Here is a 9,984-nt window from a genome sequence, read left to right on the forward strand (position 1 = left end):
TTCTTTTCACAAACCAAACAAGTACCTTCATATCTCTCCTGTGGATAAGCTCTTGACAGTGGCACTAGGGCCTCCCTCAATAAGTACATCATTGGCTAAACCAGTGGTTTCTCAGATATGCTCATTGAACAACCCTTAAGGTGGATTGACATTCCACTGCCTAGAATAGAATATGGTGTTCTTTAGAAATCGGGGGGAAAAAATAGGCCACCAGATGTACTTTCTTTAATTTAAATTGTTTATATATATGAACAATTGTTATATATGTGTATGTATACTTGTTCATATATATGAGTGATTTAAAATTGAAGAGATAGATATATACACACAGACATATATATATGTATATTTAAATTTTGGCTTCTGTTAGCAAGTAGTAAATTAAATTATTAGCAGATCCATACTGCAGGGAAATAACCAATCAGATTTCATTCAATAGCTTGCTTTTTTGTATATTTATGGTTGTGATTTTATATCTGCAGGTATGTTTGCTGAAGAAAATATTTCTGCCACTTTACACAAAATTAAATTCATTTAATACCAATGCGGCATGTCTCAAATGTCTTAATACAGTTTTAATCTTTAATCGCATCAGAAGTATGAAATTAGAAACATACCCCAAAATCATTTGAAGATATAATTACTTTCATTTCCCTTATACTTTTGAGACTTTTGAAAAACAAGTATTTAGTTGTACTTATCTGTTTCTGTCTCTCTAAGGATAGCAAACACTGAAACACAATTCTTTTTAAAAGTCAGGATTAAAAATATATTGTCCAAGATGATCAAAACTAAGGAAGTGGCAAAGAAATTCAAAAATTTAAACTTTCAAAGGGTGCTTCTTTTGTGAATGTGTAGTACTTGTTCTTCTGAAGGAATTAATCTTTTTAAAAATTTAATTAACTTATTTTTTATTGAAGTATACTTGGTTTACAGCGTTGTGTTAATTACTGCTGTACAGCAAAGTGACTCTGTTATACATATGTATATACATTCTTTTTCATACTCTTTTCCATTATGGTTTATCACAGGATATTGAATATAGTTCCCTGTGCTATATAGTAGGACCTTGTTGTTTAGCCAATCTATATATACCAGTTTGCATCTGCTAATCCCAAACTCCCAGTTCATCCCTCTCCCACCTGCTTCCCCCTTGGCAGCCACCAGTCTATTCTCTATGTCTCTGATTCTGTTTCTGTTTCATAGATAGGTTCATTTGTGTCATATTTTAGATTCCACATATAAGTGGTATCATGGTATTTGTCTTTCTCTTTCTGACATACTTTGTTTAGTATGATAATCTCTAGTTGCATCCATGTTGCTGCTGCAAATGGCATTATTTCATTCTTTTTTTTATGGCTGAGTAGTATTTCATTGTATATATGTACCACATCGTCTTTATCCATTCATCTGTTGATGGACATTTAGGTTGTTTCCATGTCTTGGCTATTGTGAATATTGCTGCTGTGAAGATCAGGGTGAATGTGTCTTTTTGAATTATAGTTTGGTCTGGATATATGCCCAGGAGTGGGATTGCTGGATCATATGGTAGGTCTATTTTTAGTTTTCTGAGGAACCTCCATACTGTTTTCCACAGTGGCGGCACCAACTTACATTCCCACCAACAGTGTTGTAGGAGGGTTCCCTTTTCTCCACACCCTCTCCAGCATATGTTATTTGTAGACTTTTTAATGATGGCCATTCTGACTGGTGTGAGGTGGTACCTCATGGTAGTTTTGATTTGCATTTCTTTAATAATTGGCAGTGTTGAGCATCTTTTCATGTGCCTATTGGCCATCTGTATTTCTTCTTTGGAGAAATGTCTCTTTAAGTCTTCTGCCTATTTTTTTGATTGGGTTGTTTGCTTTTATTGTCATCAAGTTGTATGAGCTGTTTGTGTATTTTGGAAATTAAGCCCTTGCTGGTCACATCATTTGCAAATATTTTCTCCCATTCTGTAGGTTGTCTTTTCATTTTGTTTATGGGTTCCTTTGCTGTGCAAAAGCTTGTAAGTTTGATTCGGTCCCCTTTGTTTATTTTCATTTTTATTTCTATTGTCTTGGGAGACTGACCTAAGAAAACATTGGTATGATTTATGTCAGAGAATATTTTGCCTGTGTTGTCTTCTAGAAGTTTTATGGTGTCATGTCTTATGTTTAAGTCTTTAAGACATTTTGAGTTTATTTTCGTGTATGGTGAAAGGATGTGTTCTAACTTCACTGGTTTATATAAGGCTGTCCAACTTTACCAACACCACTTGCGGAAGAGACTGTCTCTTTCCCATTATATATTCTTGCCTCCTTTGTCAAAGATTAATTGTCAAAGATTAACTGAGGTGTGTGGGTTTATTTCTGGGCTCTGTATTCTGTTCCATTGATCCATATGTCTGTTTTTGTGCCAATACCACGCTGTTTTGATTACTGTGACTTTGGAGTACTGTCTGAGTCTGGGGTGGCTATGCCTCCAACGTTGTTCTTTTTCTTCAGGATTGCTTTGGCGATTCTGGGTCTTTTATGGTTCTGTATGAATTTTAGGATTATTTGTTCTAATTGCGTGAAAAATGTCATGGGTAATTTGATAGGGATCGCATTAAATCTGTAGATTGCTTTGGGTAGTATGAGCATTTTAACAATATTAATTCCTCCAACCCAAGAACATGAGATGTCTTTCCATTACTTTGAATCATCTTCACTTTCCTTTATTAATGTCTTACAGTTCTCAGCATATAAGTCTTTTGCCTTCTTGGTGAGGTTTATTCCTAAGTATTTTATTTTTGGGGTTGTGATTTTAAAAGGCATTGTTTTTTTACATTCCCTTTCCGATATTTCATTGTTGGTATAAAGAAATGCAACCAATTTCTGTATGTTAATCTTGTATTCTGCTACCGTGCTGAATTCGTTTATCAGTTGTAGTAGTTTTCATGTAGAGTCTTTAGGGTTTTCTCTATATAGTATCATATCATCTGCATCTAATGACAATTTTACCTCTTCCTGAAGGAATTAATCTTGAAGTTCTACTAAGACTTTTGGGATACCTGTTTTAATGAGCCACTACTTCCTGCCTGAGATTGCACTATGCACCAGAGATTCTAGAATTAGCATAATAAAACTAATAATGTAAACAACAGCAACAAATCTTCACAAACCTTCCTTGCAAGGAAGTAAAGTCCACTGGAAAAACAGACAAGTGAAACACACATTCAAAATGGCAGTGATTCTCAAACATTTATGTGCTGAAAAATCATGACAAGCATGATACCCAGGGCAATTACTAGACCCCTTCTCCAGCTGGTCAGGTGTAAGGTCCTGTAACTCTATTTTTGGTGAATGCCTCCAGGAGAGTCTGAGACAGATGTTCTCAGTTGTCGTCAACCTTTAGTGTGCATCAGATTTGCCTGAGAATATTGTTAAAACACAGATTGCTGGGCTCCAGTGCCAGAGTTCTAACCAGTTCCCAGGTGTGGCTGATACTGCTGGCCCAGGGACCACATTTTGAGAACCACCTTTCAAAACTCTGCAGTATGCGGTTGTGTGTGTTGTGAATGAGACGGGCCCAGAGAACCAAAGGAGGGCAAAGGGACTCTGCCCTAAATTAGCCAAAGGTAACAATAGCAGCTAGAATTGATTGACCCAAGAAAAAATTATAAGAACTTTACCTGCATTTGCTCATTTAATCCTTTCAGTAAGGTACATAGGTGCTACTTAGTGTTCCTCTTTTACGGGGGTGTCCAGAGAAGGTAACCACTTTGCCCACGTCCTAAACTGGTAAGTAACAGATTAAGAATTCAAGTCTAGGAAGTCTGATTCCAGAGCCCACACCTCTACCCTTTCTGCATGTAGAGAGGAGTAAAGGGTTGTCAGTGAAGCCTTCCTGGGGGCCCTGGCCTCTGAGTGTAGATAGAAGGATGAGTGGACATAAAGATCATTATTTGTGTGTGGTGGGGGTAGGGGAGGAAGTATGAGGGCTTCCAGAAGAGCCAGCCCTCCCCATACATCTGCTATAAGCAAGTCTGATGATCAGGAGTCCGGAACGTGAGTATGACTATGGGATACTGAGAAGGGTTCTAGAACCCTGAGGTTAGAGTTCTGGATCAGTTAGTAGGTAACAGAAAGTGAATGAGTGATTTACCTTACTTTCCACGGGTAGCAGGAAGTTTGGAGATAGTCCCTCTAGCGTTAGTCCAGCTGCTGAAGGGCATCACCAGGGGACTGGGTTGCTTCGCTCTTCCAGCTTCCACATCTCTAGCACGTCCACATAGCTTCAAAGTGACCCCAGAATCTCCAATAGTGTTCCAACAATTTGGGCAGGAAGAAAGAAAAGGAAAAAAAAAAAAGAAATTAAGTAAGAAAAAAAAGGCAATGTCTAACTCAGAGAGCAAATTTTTTACCACAGATGGTCAGCGGACTTGCACTTAGATCTCATCAGCTCGGATTTTAAACTGGCCACCTTAGCCTTAAGGATAATGGGGTCTCCTAAACCAGGGCTCTGATAGTAAGGAATAAGGAGAGAGTGGTACTGATTAGCAGTGCCTGCTGTCCCAAACAAATATTATCCCCAAACTATTTTTTTAATCCTATATTTTACTTTAAAGAATGGAGGGGAAACATTATGTATCTGTAAATAGCCTTTTAGAAAGGGTACAATTATATAGTTATACAACCCCCTGGAGGGCTCCTTTCTTCTAAAATCTCTTTAAAAACTGTTCAAGGTTAAGGACATTTTTAACTTAATTTAGTAACTTGCAGTCGATTATCTTGGAATGACATCCTCTCTCTGCAGATGTTCTGTCAGGCTTTAGAAAATTCTAGAAGTGGACAGAGAAGTGTTACGGTACATGTATTTGCAATATGCACGTCTTTGAAATGAAATCCATTTAGGGACCAAAAGGCATTTCATGTCTTTGCTATACATTTTCACATATTTGCCTTTCCAGAATTCCTTTGAGCAAATCTGTTAGATGTAACCCATCCGTTTCTCCCATCTGAATTCTTTATTACTAAACATTCTTCAGTATGCTCTCACTCCCCTCTGTCAAATGCGTTTCTCTGGGTCCTCACCCTTCTCATCTCATATGTGAATGCGTATCTTAAACTGAAGCAACAGTCTGCTATGACTTCTCCATAACTTGAAGAACCCGTCTTTGTGGGGAAAAAAGTAGACTTACTAACTTAAAAGGTAAAATGCGTGCAATGTTTCTGAGAATTAAAAACTAAGATAAAAACATAAGCAAGGGAAAAAACTTACAGTGGATCCTTTTCAAAGACTTTATTTTACAGAGAAGGCAACTGAGGTTTAAAGAAAAAATGCGTTAGTTAAACACTAAATAATATACCTTAAACCTCAGTGGAGCAACACATGGACAGTTCATTTCTCACTCACTCAGGAGTGTAGTATGGACTTTGGTGGTCTGAGGGTCAGTTTTCTGCTCAGTTATTCAGGGACCCACCACCTTCATCAACTGGCTCTACGTTTGTCCTAAAAAGGAAAGGAGAGAGGAAGCTGCAAGCTACAATTATCAACTCGTTATCCTTCAGACATAAACTCTTCAGGTCACCTCTGGTCACATTCTTTGGGATAGAACCATACCCAGATGCAAGCGGAGATGGAGAATGTTGTTCCTATCTTGGTCCTAGTGATGCCTCTACAGGCTGGAGGAGCTAATTAAAGTGTAGTCAACAGCTCGTTGTTTCTGCCACAATGAGTGATTAGCCTAAGGCTGTGGATTAATTATGTGTGTGTGTCACATATACATATAATACACACAAACATATATATGTGTGTGTGTATATATACATTTTTTAGCATGAGTAGACACATGGGGCTTCTGCCGTATCAAAAGAGTACAAACTGCCTCTTGTTGCTTTTTCTTAATTGAAGTTGACTACTACTATCTATTTGCCTTCATTTTGCTACCTCCCCCCCGCCTTTCAGTATTATATGAAAATTCTGAAAGAAATAATTTCAAAGTTTCCAGTGCTTTTAAAGGTAATAGAATACTCAGACCTTAACAATTTTCCTGTGTGAAACTTTTGCCAGACTAAAATAGTTAACTTATGAAAAGTAAATTTAGATTGATACAAAAGAGAAAATAAGCTGATTTTTTTTCTTTTTTACACAAATACCCTGAGCCAAGGTGGAAAATAAATGGAAAACTGGAGGAATTTAGATCCTTTTGTTGTAAATTTAAATATTTTTAATTGTAAAAATAATACAGGCTCATTGCAGAAACTCCAAAATTGAAAGGATTTAAAGAAAAAAGGAAAAATAACTCAAAATCCCATTTCTGATAAATCATCTCTGTAACATTTTTGAGGGTATCTTTTGAAACTTTTTTGTGACGGGGTGCATATAAATACAATACAAGTATAAAATACCTTTAATTATTATATCAAACTACAAAACAGTTCTATAACATTTTTATTTAGTAATATAAGTATGATTACTCATCACCTAATAAAAATCTGCAGCATCATTTTTAATGGTTGAACAGCATTCTATTATTTATTTAACCAGTCCCTACTGTTCAACATTTAGATTATTCCTGTTTTGCTTTGCTAAACAATGAGACAAGCATCCTTGTTCATATGTCTTTGAGCATTTGTTTATTTCCTTAGAAGGGACTTCTAGAACTTGAATGGCTGGTTGTCAGTTCTGGTACATACTGACATATTGTCTTCCAGAAAGGTTACCGTGCTTTTTATTTCTATCAAGAATTTAACATCCAATGTGGTTTCTTACACACACTCATCAGTACCAGTATTATCAATATCAATACCAGTATTATCAAGTTTTTTAAAACTTTGTCATTCTAGTCAGTAAAATATGACACCTGAATTATTTTATTTGTATCTCTTTGATTAATAATAGCAAGGTTGAACATATTTTCATATCTTTATTGGCTGTTAATACTTTTTAGTTTGTGACTTTATGACATCCATTTTTTATCGATGTATAACAACCTTTTATATATCAATGTTTTTGTTGTTTGTTGTAAATGCAATTTTTTTCTCTTCATTTATTAATTTTTATTTTGTGTGTGTTGAACTTCTTTAATACTGTCAAGTCTATTCAAAAACCCTTTAATGAACACAACAAATGTGGAAAATCAGTCATTCTCCTGCATTTTGTAATCAATGTATTTCCTTTTGGGCAGTATGGAAATGAAAGTTCTTATTTCATCTTATGGTTGGAAAGAATCTATTCCCTCGGAAAGGGATTATAGTCTCCATGATGCAGTAATGGGAGATTTTATAGGATAGGCAGGGTCTACAGAAGAAAACACCCTAAATCACACTCCATTGGTGGTTGCCTTATTTATAAAAATGGCATTTGAGGTTGTGTGACTGCCATCAGGTAAGCAAAATTAATTTTTAGCATGAAGTACTCCTATCAGCAAGAACAGCCTAGGATAGGCTAGCAGTAAGAAGTGAGGGGTTAGAAGTAAGAAGTGAGGGGTTAGAAGTAAGAAGTGAGGGGTTATGGGATTGGGGCATAGCCTCTGTTTCCTCCAATGCAGCTGGAAATTTAAACTCTGGGGCTCCTGCTTGATCCAATCAGCCCAGCTAGTATGTGTTGCCAGGTAGGGTGAATAGACTCAGAAGTACAAGAGCTCATCCTTGGTCCCCTCTGGAAATGAGCAGAGAATACTGTGTCAAGCAGAGGTGATCAGTCCATGGTCTGGAGACTTGGATCTCCTCACATAGTCCTTAAAGTCAGGGTGAGACAAAATGCCAATACAAATTATATATATTTTTTTAACATCTTTATTGGAGTATAATTGCTTTACATACAAATTATATTGATGACAGTATCAATGAGGTGACATTGAGTCCTTTGACCCAACGTGTGTCTGCAGTGTGCCATCCATTAGTAAATGGGCAAAGCCATTTGACAGATCTATCTGATACAATGAATGAATCTGACACTCATAGTTTGAAAAACTGAAACTGTATCCATTTGTCAAGAACAGTGGCTACTTGTTCTGCTTTATTCCCCCTGGTAGAACTAGGTAACATTGCAGGCAGTAAGACGTTCCGGCATTTCACCCTGGAGTAGCCCCCAAACTGAAGAAGCTGTCTTATCAGTAGTTAGCTCCTTGTCACCAAGAATATTAAAGTAGATTTGTATGATTAGCAAATTAAAGAGACTGTAGTGCCTACCACTACTGTATTCACTAAGGCACCCAAGTTATTCTAAAGAAATCCTAATAATACATTAGGACCGTTTTGAATATTTTTATTTGATTAGCCATAATCTTCTAGTTATACCATCCATCACCATTTTGACCACTGAAACTTGGCCTTCTTTTCTTACAGCCTAGCCCTGTGGTCTTGGGCTAATCACTAACCTGCTTAGATACAATTTTCTTCTCTATGAAATAGAAACAATATTATATGCTTTGAAGGACTGCAGGAAGATGAGCTGTAATGTTTATCAAGTGCCTAGTAAGTAGCCTGGCCCATAATAAATACTTGGCTAATTGTAGATGTTAGTTTCATTTTTAGTTTTATTTCCAAACATTGCTCTTTACTTTTGGAACTCTAAAATTTGTTTTGAGAGTGGAGGACTTGTTGTTTGGATTCCTCCAACACTCTCTGTATATTCTGTACTTCTATCCCTACATCATTTATATTAATGGAATAAATGATCTTTGGTCTGGTGATTCCAAGGTGACGAGGAGCTAAGTGGAGGTTCCGTATACACCTGGAAGTATGGATTTTCATGCCCAGTGCAAATGTGGGAAAGGCATTATTCCCACATTATAAATGGGGTAAAGACCTCCAATTTGAGGAGACTCTGGGTTGAGAGACGAGAGATCCTACAGGGTACCACAGGGGCTTTTATGTTCTGTAGCAAGACTTTGCACCTTATACCCTTGTAGTTAGAAGTAAAGCATACCACATAACTAATATCTAGTAAGCATTAGAGTTAGAATAGCTACCATTTAGTTAACGTTTCCTTTGTGTTAAGCATTTTACAGTTACAACATATGGATGGATACTATATTGTAATGGTTAAGAGTGTAGTTTTTTGAGCTAGATAATCCTGGATTGGAATCTCATCTTTATTACCTCTTTTTTTCCTGTTTTATTGAGGTATAATTGACAAAATTGTAAGATAGTGAAAGAGTATATCATGATGATTTGATATACATATGCGTTGCAAAAGGATCCTTCCCATCACGTTAATTAATACATCTAACAGCTCATGACACCTTTTTCCTTTTTTTCTTTTTTTGGTGAGAACACTTAAGTTCTATTCTCTCAGAAAATGTTAGTTATACAATACAGTATTATTGACTGTAGTAACTATGTTATACAGTAGATCCTCAGACCTTATTCATCCTGCAGCTGAAAGTTTGTACCCTTTTACCAGTCTTCCCCTCTTTTCCCCACTCACACCCCAGCCCCTGGCAACCAGTTTTCTACTCTCTGTTTCTATGAGTGTGGCTTTTTTTCTTTTTAGATTCCATATATAAATGATATCATTCGTATTTATCCTGTCTGGCTTATTTCATCAGCATAATGCACTCCTGTTTCATCTATATTGTCACAAATGAAAGGCTCTCCTTCATTTTTTTAAGGCTGAATAATATTCCATTACCTCTTAAATGAGTGACTTTTGGTACATTGTTTACACTTTCTAAGCCTCAGGGTTTCTTTTCTTCTGTAAAAAAATATATATATATATATACTAAAAGGTTACTTTCTGATATGTGGAATGTTTGTTGAATCAACAAATATTTAGCTGAGATCATAAATGTGACACTTAGCACTGTATTAACATTTATTAATACTCTCCCTGTTAATTTCTACAGTAAATTGTATAATAAGTAACAATAATAATAGTACTACTAGTAGTTTTAGAAAATGCATAGGATGTGCCAGGCATCATATACTGTACTACCCTCCTTCATGTGTACCATAAGTTACATGTGGATATCATCTTCCACGTTGTTTCCTTTAGAGAAAATTGAAGCTCAGC

The sequence above is a fragment of the Leucopleurus acutus genome (assembly GCF_964270905.1).
Source record: "Leucopleurus acutus genome assembly, contig: HAP1_SCAFFOLD_848, whole genome shotgun sequence".
NCBI lineage: Eukaryota > Metazoa > Chordata > Mammalia > Artiodactyla > Delphinidae > Leucopleurus > Leucopleurus acutus.